The following is a 14,331-nucleotide window of genomic DNA, read 5'->3' as shown; positions in this document are numbered from 1 at the left end:
GCTGAGCACAGGTACAGAAGTACACTTCCTGTCTGTATTATACATTTGAAGGCCCTGCATCCAGGTTCACTTTTAAAACAAACACAGTTACAGTCATTCACACAAACACGTGTACGAGCGCACCGACATCTGTATACTCGTACAGCATAATGTCTGAATCAGGTTATTCTGTTATATTCTGAATCGGGTCCACAATCAGCCTCACCCCTGCCATCGACTAATCAACCAATATTCCTTACTTGCCAATATAGGTAAGATTGTACAGTGTTTTACGCCACGAAAGGACATTCCCTCAATGGGAATATTGCTCATCCAGCTCCACCACCTCCAACCATTCAAGGGTTTCTTTGCTCTATAGCAGGGGTGGGCAAACCTGGCCCTCCAGCTGTTGGTGAACTATAACTCCCATCCATAAATTGTGGCTGGGAATGATGGGAGTTGTCATTCAATAACAGCTGGAGCGCCAAGGCTGACTACCCCTGCACCGGATGCTCTACAGAGCATTCTCAGGACCCTTGCAAAACAAAGGGCCAGTTCATATCCGTAACAGCAATGCCTATTTATTTTCTCCATATGGTTTCTTTAAGTGGATACACAACCACAGGAAGAAATCTTAGTGTGAACTAGAGTATATGGAGACAGAAATGAGAATTCCTGCAGCTATCATCTTGGGCAAGAAGGGCTTTAATGTTGCACATAAGAAACAGAACCAGGAAAGGATCTCTAGACAAAATGGTCTTCTATGATACAACGACATTCCTATGGACTTTGTAGAATTATGCCAAACAAGATGCATTTGTCTTGTTACACCAAAGGGCTGCGGAAACCATAGGAAGGGAGGGAAATGCAGGAAGATTATATGTTGCACAAAGACTTAGAAGCAGTCAAGATGAACATTAAAAGGAAAAACTGAATACAGCTCTAGAATATCTAAATTACTCTTGGCCAAAATGTCTGGCTTACCACTAAAATAGTATAATTATAAAGTTAGCATGAAGCAGGCTATGGATCTAGTTACCAGATCTTACTAGCAAGAGCAGCAGAACATTTTTATTTTTTTGCAGTAGCAGGGCTCTTGACAGAAACCTTGTGTCTTATACATGATGTGACTTATAAGCAAAACTGTTTTTAATCAGGCCGATCTCTAACTGGTATGCAGTTGTGGTCTCTCTTCTCAGATGTCAAGCGGAACTGAGGAAGGGAGCGGAATTAAATCAGTGGCGTAAATTTTGTTTTAAAATGTCACTTTAGATACCCCCTTATATTATCAGTGCAATTTAGAGTCATTTCAAAGAACTGTTTCATTAGGTAGTAAAATTGCCCTGGAAAAAATGTTAACCGGGAATGCTTTCTTCTCCCTTAACCAATTGTGTCTTTTCTTTTCTTTTTTTCTCCGCATTCTGCACATTTATTTTAATTTATGTTTTAATACTTTCATTGATATCCTTTCTCTAAGGAGCTCAGGGTGGCATACATGGTATGCTCATGGTATGCTCATGAGCATGGTATGCTCATGAGATCCTCACAACTGTGCAAGGTAGATATTCGGGCGGGGGAGGGGTGAGTCAGTGTCACCTTTGTGACAAAGAAGTTGTGATTCTTTCATATTTAAAATAATAAGTCCAGCGGGGGTGGGGTGGGGGAGCAACTCTCTCTTTCCAACCCCAGCACAGCATCCCTCCAGTGGCTATTCTTGGAGTCTACATTGTGTATATTTTTAGATGGTGAGCCGAGCCCCTTTGGGATAGGGAACCATCTTATTTCTTTTTCTATGTGCACTGCTTTGAGAACCCTTTCTGTTGAAAAGCACGATGTACATGGAGCCATCGGAAGCTGCCTTATACCGAGTCAGGCCATTGGTCCATCTACCTCAGTACTGTCTATCTACACCAGGGCTGCTCAACTTTGGCCCTCCTGCAGATGTTGGCCTACATCTCCCAGAATCCCTGGCTATTGACCATGTGACTGGCGATTATGGGAGCTGTCGTCCAAAACCAGCTAGGGGGCCTATGTTGAGCAGGCCTGATCTACACTGACTGGCAGCGGCTCTCCAAACTTGCAGGCAGGAGTCTCTCCCAGTGGCATATCTAGGGTGGGGCAGGCAGGGCACATGCCCCGGGCACAACTTGAAGGGGGCGCCATTTCTTAAAATTAAAAAAATGGCCGCCCAAACCAAAATGGCCACCATGCATGCTCAAATGGCTTCTAAGAGGCCCTAGGCCATGTCAGGCCTCACAGAGGCTATTTGAGCATGCACAGTGGCCATTTTGTTTTCTGAGGCCATAAAAAAAATAAAATAAAATGGCCACTGCATGTGCTCAAATGGTCCCTGTGAGGCCCTAGGCCTTGCCAGGCCTCACAGAGGCCATTTGAACATGCATTGCAGCTTCCAAAATGGCCACCAAGCTGATCTTTGCAGGCCCAAACAGGCCCAAAAATCAGCCCGGGACAGGCTGTGGCGGTGAATTAAGAGGCCAGCGGGGGGAGGGGAAATGGTGAGTTTGTCTTTGAATCAGTGTGAAATCCTTAGTATAAGGCCCACTGGGAGTTTCTTGCTCTCTTTCTCTCATTTTAACTGTCTTTCTGAAATACTAGAATATATTCCAAGTGGTGACACAGTTTACTCTGCATATCCTTTAATTATTTTCAGAGTATCTGGGAAAAGTCAAATTCTCCATTTATTTTTAAAACTTATGTAATAGTGATGCTACAATGCAGAGTAGAGAATTAGACAGGCACGTCAGTTTAGTTTTCCAAGTATACTTCCACATAGTATTTGGGTATTTCATGAGCCCCAACATACTGAAATTTGTAGTTTCCCAGCATTTTTTGGTCTGGCTACGTCCACTGCTAAATACTTTTTGAAATATTAAAAGAATAATGAGCTTGACTTCTATTTTTGAGCTGATATTATGGTAAAGTTATCTGAAAGATGGGTGTCAGATGTTTGGACAGGGGGCGCAATTTCAGTGCTTGCCCTAGGCGCTATTTTCCCTAGATACGCCTCTGGTCTCTCCCAGCCCTACCTAGAGATGCTGCCCGGGATTGAACCAGGGACCTTCTACATGCAAAGCAAATGCTCTGCCACTGAGCTATTGCCCTAGTCCCCAATGCTATTCTGCCTCTATCGCCCTCCTCCTCTCCCTCCTCCTTTTCTTGGAGGAAGCTGCTCTTTTCTCTGCAACTTCTCCAAGGCTGCACAGGTGGCTGGGTAGTTATTCCTGCTAGCCATTGATGAATTTTTATTATTTTAACTGGCCCATTTTTCCTTGGGCACACCCTAGGGATCGAATCCCTGACCACAGGACTTGGGGCCAGATGCTGTAACCCACTGTGTAATACCAAAAAATCATCCTCATCCTCATCAACATCAACATCATCAACAACATCATCATCTTGCCTCAGCTGCTAACATGCTTTCTCCTATTTGGGAATGGCAGCCCCTCCCATTGCATAAGAACTGGGGCCCCACTCACTCCTAGAGAGGTGGGGGGCACTTAACTCCACCAATATATATATATAGATGTATGTTTGCCTCTTAACATTTACAAAGTACACTCTTCCCCACTTCTCTTATTTTATACATAAATTAAGAGGGAAGTGAAAATATTTGGCCCTTCCTTTCAGAACGAGGTGCTTGGCATCTGTTATTTTAGCTCACGCTGAAGAGTAAATTGTATCAATTATGGCATTCTCCTGGTCTTGTTATTTTGACTTCTTGACTTACTCCATACCCTCTGATATATAAATTAGCAGCCGTCCGTACAATGCACAACTGTATTTGTTCACAAGGAACGCTTTGGGGTTTCTTTCGACATTTTCTTTCCCCCGCTCCACTTCCTAATGGTTTATGCACAGAAGTAGTTCTTTTGAAAAATGGCCCAGCATACGCTCTGTTTAATGAGTACATTTAAACATGCTTTAGCTACAAATCTTATCAGTTGATTACTTAACCTTTTGCAGATAGGTTAAATATTTTCTACAGTGTTTAAATAAGTATGATACTTCTTTTTCAGGAAGGGAAAAGCTTGGGTTTTTTCCCCTCTCATTTAAATTACTACACTGCATTTATTTATCTCTTTTTTAATGATCAAAGAAAACAGTCAAGTTGTTGGAACGTTGCAAGATATATTAAGTACTTTGTTATGAATTCTTCTGCAGTTTATCTGGTAGAGCTACAAGCCTTCCAAAAATCACAAGAAACTGTTATCTAGGGCACATTACAGGCCATATACAACAGAGCCGAAACTCTGCCCTCCCTTGTAACAAAACAATGGAATAAAAGATAGATGGAAGACAAAGGAAAGAAGGAAGCAAGGAAGCAAGCAAGCCAGGTTGGTCCATTTGAACAAATTCAAACCAATCAATGAAATAATGCTTTTGTTACTACAGTACTAAACAAAAGTCACAAAGCAGTGGTGTTCACAAGCTGCGGGGCTACGCTAAGGCATCAAGATGCAGTGTGATGCAGTGGTTACAGTGTTGGGTGGGACAAGGGAGACAAGGGTTTTAATGCCACTTAGCCTAGAGGTTCAAAAATAGAGCATCCATTGCTCCTTTGTTCCAGTTAGCCTTGGTGTAGAGGTGTGCAAACCAGCTCAAATTGACCCAGGTTCGGTTCAAACCAGCCTGGTTCAACCAGTCTGAGCTTGAACTGGACTGGCCCTCAAAAAGGGGGGCAGTTCTGAGTTCAAGCCAAGCCGGGCCCAGTTCGGTCCTAAGCGTTTTGGCCTGCTTCGACCCATTTTAGTGCTTGCAAAGGGGGATCCGGTAAGGATTCCCTTTTACAAGCACTGGGAGGATCCTATGGGGTAAAAAAGGGCAGGGGGGGCAGGGGGGAGGTTATGCCACTCGGCAGTGGCAGACCAGTGGTGGCTCCCCTAGGCCTTGCCTAGTTTTGGCGAGTGAGGGCCCAGTATAGGCCTTCGCACAAGGACAGAAGACCATTGGAGTGACCTCTGTGCATTTGCATCGTGATGCAAATGGCCTCTGTGCATGCTTGGAGGTCACTCTAATGGCCTCCGTGCTTGTGTGGAGGCCTGAACTGGTCCCCCGCCAGCTTATGCTGATGGGGGGAAGCTCCAGTGGGGCCTAAGGGAGGCAATGCTGGCCCGCCACTGCTGAAGAGCTGCACCACCACCACACCTGGCCCACCCTTTTCCAACCCTGTAGGGTTCCTCCAATGCTTATAAAGGGGAATCCTTATCGGATTCCCCTTTGCAAGCACTAGAACCGGGTCGAACCAGATCACACCAGTTCAACCCGGTTCTAGGCACAAACCAAACTGTTAGCTAGTTCTAACAAACCAGCTCGTGGATCGAGCCGTTCAGTTCAAATTAGGTTCAAAATCAAACCAAATTGCCCAGAGCAGTTCCGTGCACACCCCTAGCTTGGTGCAAACTGTGATCTTTTGTTCATGACAGAATCTAATCTAACCTGGCCTGCAAAGACCTTTCTGAATTACAATTTCAAGATGTTAACATACTGCATTTCCACCATGTTGTCCAGCAGCAACATCTTTTTCTCCTACCTTTCCCCCCCTTTAACGTTAACCCCTGCTATCTAGGCAAAGTGGCCATTCTCTTTATATTAAGCTGCAGGAGAGCAACTGGCCCTATTCCACCCCAGCACAGCTGCCTTATACCGTTAGACCACTGGTCCACCGAGTTCAGTATTATCTACACTGACTGGCAGACGCTCTCCCAGGTTTTGAGCAGGAGTCTCTCCCAGCCCTGCGCCTGGAGATGCCAGAGAGTGAACTTGAGACCTTCCGCATTCAAAGCAGCTGCTCTACTACTGAGCTACAACCCCATCATCTTCCCCACCCCAAAGGACATCAAATAGTCTGAGGTATTTTATCCAGTAACCTTTTATGTTTCGTTGTTTAGAAGTTTGTCCCAGTGGGGATCCTGTAGAGCAGGCATCCCCAAACTGCGGCCCTCCAGATGTTGGTGAACTACAACTCCCAGCATACCCAGCCACAAAAAATTGTGTCGGGATGCTGGGAGTTGTAGTTCAGCAACATCTGGAGGGCCGCAGTTTGGGGATGCCTGCTGTAGAGAGTGGGGGTGGGGGGGGTGGCGTTAGAACGGAAAGGGGAGGGAGAGGAAAAGGAGAAAATGTTGTTTCTGGCAGGGGACAGAGACTCTTAGTTAAATCTACAGAAGATTACTTTGTGTTTGTGAGGGAAGCAGCTATAAAACACAGTCACACTGGTTGGAGATAAGAATCTCTTTTTACCAGCAACTCTCTGAAGCATTGTGAGTGCTCATGGAGAATGATGATACCTCTGAAACAGGAACTCATTGGCTGGTCCAGCAGTGACAAGTACTCAGCTTCTCGTGGCCACAGCCCGGAGCAGTCTGAATCTGAGGTGCAGGGAGCCATTGGGCTTGAGTAGCCAGCCCCAGGCCCAGCACCAAGCCCTCGCACCAGACTGAAGCCTGAATATGCCAGCTAGGAGACCCTGGGACTGGCATTGACTGAGTGTGGACCCCACAATAAGCCAGCCTCTTCCACACCAATCATTTTAGACTCCCACAAGCCTGCACACCAGCACCAGCAATGGGCCAGGAATGAACAGAAGAAGAGCCCTAGCCTCCAGGTAAGAGGACTTCCCCTTCAAACCCCTCTACTCCCCAAGCAGGGAGGCGGAGCCTGGGAGGGGTAGTCTGCGCATGGAGGCATTTAAGACTCCATCCCACCTCTGATCCTTGTGGAAGCACGTTGCTCACTGGGAGCTTTCCAGGGTTCTGCAATCCTGACTTGCTCGCCTTGTGGATGCCGGACTGTGGGAGGGGGCACAGTTCTCCTGGAGGAGCTGCAGCATCTGAAAAGCACAAGCTGAAGCATCCCTTCCAAAACGTGACCTTGGAGACAGACCCTCCTTGGCAATAGTTCCACCCATTCTCTGCATAACCATGGGAGGCACCTAGGTCCTGCATTGCTGGGCCTTCTGGAATGACCTTCCAGAAGGCCCAGCAATGCAGGGCCTATAGCCCCCCACTTCAGTCTGTACCTATGTGTATATTTACCAACTGAGGCCAGCACTTCCTGCTCAAGAGCTGGCGTAGGGTAGTGGGTAAGTGAGTGAGCTACAAATCAAGGAGTCCCTGGTTTGAATCTCACCTCTGCCCTGAACTCATGAGGTGGGCTTCGGCAAGCAGGGTTGTTCTTATGTTCTTTATGTAGGTGCTACAATGACTGCAACCTCAGAGAAGAATACCAACCCCAGCAGCCCCCGCGCCATTCCCAGTATTTCAGGGACAGAAAAAAGAGGCCATTTTAAAAAGGCAAGCTGTGAAAGGCTGCTGCCTGTTCCCTTGCACTGACTCAGACCAAAGAGAGAGGAAAGCAGCCTGCCTCCTCCCCCGTGCCTGGTAAGAAGTTTTAGGAGTGGGGCTCAGCACCAGTACTGTGCTTCAGTTTCACCCAGAGCTGATCCAAAGCAAATAGGGGGCCCTTCTGAAGCTCCAAGCCAGTCCCCAAAGTAGAGTGGGGCTGCTTTCCACAGCCCTAATATGTATTTGCCTTATAGCAGTAGTTCTCAGCCTTAGATGTTGTTGGACTACAATTCCCATCTTCCCCAGCCACAGAGGCCCTCTGCCATTGGAGCTGAAGATGATGGGAGTTGTAGACCAACAGCATCCAGGAACCCAAGTTTGGGAAGCCCTACCTTACAGGGTTGTTACAAAGCAGGGGTTCTCAAGTGTTGCTCTGCAGATGTGGTTGACTACAACTTTCATCATCCCCAGCCACAATAGTCAAAGACCACGGATGATGGGAGTTGTAGTCCACAACATCTGAGGACAGAACTCCTGGTATAAGGATTACAGGCAGATGGTGCATTTGAAGAACTTGGAACACCAAAAGTGCTGTACAAATGCAAAAGGTTCTTATGCATCTGATAAGAAGTGGGCTCCAGAGCTTTCACCACAATACACTTTCTAGTCTTTAAGGTGCCACCAGCCTCTTTGCTATTTTACCAGTCAACACTGCAACTCATTCAATTCACGCGTGACCCAACGGTGCAAGAGATTTCAGAAGCACCTCTTCTCTAGCCTGCTCTCCGAACACAGCTGTTGCTACAAGAGACATTTCACTTTCACAGGAACACAGGAAACTGCCTTTTACCAAGTCAGACCACTGGCCCCTCTAGCTCAGCATTGCCTACACCAGGCCTGCTCAACTTAGAGGCTCCCAGCTGGTTTTCAACTACAACTCCCATAATCCCCAGCCACAGTGGCCAGTGATTATGGGAGCTGTAGGCCAACATCTGCAGGAGGGCCAAAGTTGAGCAGCCCTGGCCTACAGTGACTGGCAGGGGCTCTCCAAGGTTTCAGGCAGGAGTCTTAGCCAGCCCTGCCCGGAGATACAAGCGATCGAATCGGGGACCTTCTGCATCTAGCACTGACTATGGCCCCATCCTCTGATTCCATGTCAACTGGCACAGCCTAACTGTGCATTGTAAGCATTTGCTTACAGGGTGATTCTTAGGAGAAATCAATCAGGAAGGCATTGCATGCAGAAGCTTTCCCCACGCATCCGCCTTCCTTCGATGAGGATGCAGGGCCACTCAACTCCAAAAGCTAATCAGACACATGCTATTTTTTAATTTCCTTGAGGCAACATTCTCTCCGCTCCCCTCCTCTGATGCTGAACCAAAGTCTCCCCGGCGGCAGCGTGATGGGGTGTTGTCGTGCCAACAGCTACCCACTGATCTGGGAGAACAAATAGGTATTTATTACGGAGATTAAATGGGTGACGCCGTTCAGCTGCGTGCCGGACATGGAACATGCTGCTTATCCCTGCTGCCCTCCCATTGGCATTTGCTTGACCTGGAATGCCCACAGCCTCCATCAAAGTGGCATTCTTGTCTCCTCCAGAGTCAAGGCTGGTGCTGCTGGTGACCAAGTCAATTGAGCTCTCTCTCACTCCACCAAAGCCACAAATGCTTAAGCTGCTGAACGAGGCTCTTAACTAGGCCCCAGTTCTGGCAACTCTCTCCCACACACTCTTGTATCAATGGGAGAATTATACAAAGATGGAGAAGGCTTGGACATTCACTGTAGTGAGAGTAGAAGAAAAGTGGAGGTCCCGCTCCCTGGCTTTGTGTGCCCTCCATCTTGCTTCAGCGGCAAGCTAGGTGCTGGAGGGGCGGGGCTAAAAAAAGAAGTTTTACAGTATAACTAGGGAAACTATATTTCCCAGCATTCTTGGCACCGGTCCTGCAGCCAGAGCAGTGCTGGGTGGGAGAGGGAGAATGATGCTGCTGCTGCTGCTGCTGCTGCTGCTGCAACTTAGGTGCAGAATAGTTTGGAGGAAGGGAGGTGGATAGGTGGAAGGGGGCATTCTTTATTGTTCAGTTGGGCATATGAGGGGCGGGGGTGGATCAGATCCTGTCATGCTCCCATGGATATCGCTGGACAACACATGTGACAGGATCCACTTTGGCTCAGAATAAAATAACAAGCTATTTTCCAGGGTTGGTGTTTTGTTTTTGTTTTTTGAATGAAAATAATTCCATTTCCTGAACCCAGTTTCCAAGCCTGACAGGGGAGGTTGCGCCTCAGAAAAGGGTTTCTTTCCCTGCCCCAGTAACTGAAATCCAACATTTCCAATTAAAAAGGAACTTCACACACAACATACTATGGAGTTATGGTCCTCTAATGCAGGAGTTCTTCAACTTGGATCCCCAGATGTTGTTTGACTACAACTCCCGTAACCTCCAGCCACAATGCCAAATGTTGAGATAGTATGAGATTTGTAGTTCAACAATATTTGGGTTCCCAGGCATTGCTGGACTACAGATCCCATCATGCACAGCCACAATGACCAAAGGGAGTTGCAGTCCAATAGCATCTGGATGCCCAAGCTTAGGAACTCCTCCCCTAATGGGTCAGCCATCAATTCTGGTGGTCCATTTGAGCAGAGTGGTTAAAAATAAGTAGATTCTGAGACAGCTTTTAGGTAACTTTGGTCATATAAAGTTGTCCCCCAAATGTTTTCGAAGAAACCCCACGATTTATGGTGGGGGTTGGGGGGTTGGACCCTGTTTCCAAGCTATTTAGGGACCGGATTAAAATAGTCTTATAACAGTCCCTGTTTTTATGCAGCCTCATTTTGAGACTAATGAAATTATTTGTTCCCATGGTCTGTTTTTGTGAAAAAGCAAACTATATTCACCCTTGTTTTGCAGATGAATATCTGTCCCACAAAGAAGCTAATTGACATTTCCAAAATTGCAGAGATGCAATCTCTTGAAAAGAGCTGGGAACTGCTTGGCTTATCAGTTGTTCTGCGGGCATGTGGGTTAAGCAGTGTACCGGCAAGATGTGCCAATAAATTCTCCTGGGCATCTGTGCTCAGAGCACTTCACCAGTGCTCCAGACCCACCCTGTGAAAAGAAAAGTGGCGGCATGCTATTCTACCTGTTCTGTATAACCTCACAGAACATCCACTCCTGAATCCCCTTTGAATTACTACACACACACACACACACACACACAACGAACCAATTTACATGATTGTTAATAGGGCAGGACAAGTGTCCTATCCAGATTTGAGAGCTGAGCGCACTCCCAATTTTCGGCCGTATCCTAGACCAAGCCTAGATAGGAGGGAGGAGTTATAGTCTGTGAGAGAGGAACTGGGCAGCAGGATGGTGCTGTCCTACTCAGCACTTGTGCCCAGCATTTAACAAGGTAGAAGCCATCGTAACCAGCTCCCGTCTCACAAACAATTACTCCCCACCCCCACCTAGGTCTTTGCTGGCACAGAAGCGAAAATCGGGAGTGCACACAGCTCCCGAAGCTGGGTAGAATGCTTGTCCTGCCCCATTAATGACCATGTGAACAGCCCTATTGGTCATAGGAAGCTGCTTTCTACCTAGCCTCTCCATTGGTCCATATAGCTCAGTACTGTCTGCACCAGGGGTGGGCAAGCTTGACCCTCCAGCTGTTGTTGAACTACAACGCCCATCATTCCCAACCACAATGATGGGAGTTGTAGTTCAACAACAGTGACTGCGAATGATGAGAGTTGTGGTTCAACAACAACGGCTGGAGGGCCAAGTTTGCCCACCCCTGGTTTACACTGATACAGTATACTGATTCACAGTTGCTCTCCAGGGTTTCAAGCAGGGCCCTACTGAAACATGCCAGGGATTGAACTTGGGGTCTTCTGCATGCAAGGCAGGCACCCCACCAGTGGCCTACAGCCCATGAACCCATCCTGCTCCCTCTAATTTGATTCTTCCACATTTTGCTTCCCAAACAATCCAGCCATATGAATTTACACCATCCACAAATTCCCTTGACTTTGTTCCCTTTCTGCGTGGGAGGATCCTGGGATCCCTAATAATCCACCAGACCTCAACATTCCCAGGCCTTTTCTCAACACCATTTATCCTGTGGTGTGCTTTGTTAAGAGCTTAACGAAGGTGAAGCAAGCCAACAGACATGCCTGCCCCAGGGATAACCTCCACGGAGGTGCACAGTAGACCTCAAACAGAGCTGGGACCTCAGGTTTTGTCATATAAAATCATGTCAGATTACATCCCATGCTCTTTTTGGTTTGGAATCGTTCAGCGAGCTTCCAAGGTGGCAGATGAAAAGCCAGATATCAGCTTGCTTCAGCTTGTTGGGAATGAAGCAGGACAGACAGCATAGAGAATGAGGCTATTCACACAGGCAGCTTTGAGCATAAGAACATCCTATGAAAAAGGCAAAGGAGAAAGAAATGGCATGGAACATAGGAAACTGCCATATACTGAGTCAGACCATTGGTCTATCTAGCTCAGTATTGTCTTCACAGACTGGCAGTGGCTTCTCCAAGGTTACAGACAGGAATCTCTCCCAGCCCTATCTTGGAGATGCCAGGGAGGGAACATGAAACCTTCTGCTCTTCCTAGAGTGGCTCCATCCCCTGAGGGGAATATCTTCCAGTGCTCACACTTCTAGTCTCCCTTTCATATGCAACCAGGGCGGACCCTGCTTAGCTTAGGGGACAAGTCATGCTTGCTACCACAAGACCCGATCTCCTCTCCTTATGGATTTACCCTAGAGAAGGAGGTGGCACATTCGCCCAGTGGCAGAGCATACCATTTGGGTGCAGAAGGTTCCAGGTCCAAGTCCCATCCATCATCTCCAGCTAAAGGGTCCTAAATGACCAGGCTGGGAAAGGCCCCTACAGAGTTACTGCCAGCTGCTATGGATAACACTTATGGGCCAGTGGTGCATGGCAACCCATATCTAAGAGACAAAGTAGAAATGATATGAAATGCATAATGGTGTCTGGTTTGGGCTAATTTTAACTGAAAATAACAGCCACGTGGGGTCCTGTTCTAGATCAGGACCACAATCAAAAGGTAGGGATTGTTTAACTCTTTACTTCTGTGCCATTTTATTCATGAAAATCCCGCCCCCGTCCCATCCCCCTGCTATGAGGCCCACTACAGAGCACCTCCAGTGTTGGTGGGGAACCAGCACAGAAGTAAAGAGTTAAACAATCCCTACCGTGCTTGACTAACAAGCAGAAGGTTGCCAGTTCAAATCCCCGCTCGTACTATATCGGGCAGCAGAGATATAAGAAGATGCTGAAAGGCCATCATCTCACACTGCGTGGGAGGAGGCAATGGTAAACCCTTCCTGTATTCTACCCCCCCAAAACCACAGGGCTCTGTGGTCACCAGGAGTCGACACATTCGATGGCACATGTTACCCTGTAGTCCTAACTGGATTGAGGAACCTCCTCACTTAGATTCTGAGGGTGAGGAAGGAAGACACATTGGAGGAGGACATGAGGGTTATTTGGTTTGGTGAGAGGAGCTCAGTAAAATGCAAGTGGGGGAAGATTCTTCAAGTGTGCAGGAGAGATCTGCACCCCTGCCCCATGTGGCTGCTAAACTAAGAATAAGCCAAAGATACAAAGAGATCATGTAATGGCGCAGCGGGGAAATGACTTGATTATCAAGCCAGAGGTTGCCGGTTTGAATCCCCGCTGGTATGTTTCCCGAAACACCTATATCGGGCAGCAACGATCAGGGGCGTAGCAAGGTTGGAGTGGGCCCAGAGACAAGATTTTAAAATGCCCCCCCCCTTACTGACACTCAGCTCATGAAGTGAAGAAATCTTAAATGAGGCTGAATAGTGGTAACAAAAAGCATAGTAAAATTTACATACACACACACACACACACACACACACACACACACACACAAAATGTGCCACAATAGAACATAATCCTTAATTATTTTTAAAAAGGTTTTGTAAATTGTGGAGGATGCAAGTCATGTAATGGTACTAGAGAAAGACATGCTGTTCTGGTAGCTCCAGGTCTTAACACTCACATCAATTTCGGAGGATGAATACAACTGAAGGAAGCCCGGGCGGGTGCGTGGCTGGAGGAGTCAGTCATGTGACTTGCCTCTGGGGGCCCCCCTAAGGCAGTGGGCCCCCAGACAACTGTCTCCCCTTGCCCTATTATAGTTACGCCCCTGGCAACGATATAGGAAGGTGCTGCAAGGCATTGACTCATACTGCGCAGGAGATGGCAATGGTAAACCCTTCCTGTATTCTACCAAAGACAGCCACAGGGCTCTGTGGTCGCCCAGAGTTGACATTGACCCGAGGGCACAACTTCACTTTTATTTTACAAAGAGGCACCTTTTAAAATGGTGATTCTCTTATATTTAGCAGGGGGAGAGCAACTATCCCTATCCAGCCTCAGCACAGTATTCTCCAGTGGTTGTTGCTGGTGTCTACCTCTTGCTTCTTTTGAGATTGTGAGCCCCTTAGGGACAGAGAACCATCATGGATTCTTTGTTTAAGTGTAAGCCACTTTGAGGAGTGATTGTGAAAGGGGGTATAGACATATTCATAGTGGTAGTGGAAGAATGAATTCAGTGTTGTTATCTCTTTTAGCCCTAAGGCCCAATTCAGATGGTGCCAGAAACCACAGAGATGCAGCTGGGATGCCATGTGGCTGCAGGAACAATTGCTGCTGCTGCTACTGCTACCACCACCAAAGATCTCAAAGTGGTTTACATAGAAAAATAAATAATACATGAATAAATAATACACAATTATGCCCCATCTCCAAAGGGCTTGCAATGTAAAAAGAAACGTAAGGCAGAGGCCAGCAACAGCCACTGGAGGGATGCTGTGCTGGGGTTGGAAAGGGCCAGTTGTTCTCCCCCTGCTAAATAGAAGAGAACCGCCACTTCAAAAGGTGTCTCTTGGCTCAGTTAGCAGGAACAGTTACAGCCTCTTCCTACACTGATCAGCCAGATCATCCAGGAGGTCCTCTTGCTAACGGCACACCTCCCTGTTG

This window comes from Hemicordylus capensis, chromosome 6 (genome assembly GCF_027244095.1).
Source record: "Hemicordylus capensis ecotype Gifberg chromosome 6, rHemCap1.1.pri, whole genome shotgun sequence".
In the NCBI taxonomy this organism is placed as follows: Eukaryota; Metazoa; Chordata; class Lepidosauria; order Squamata; family Cordylidae; genus Hemicordylus; species Hemicordylus capensis.
This window is presented reverse-complemented; position numbering follows the sequence as displayed.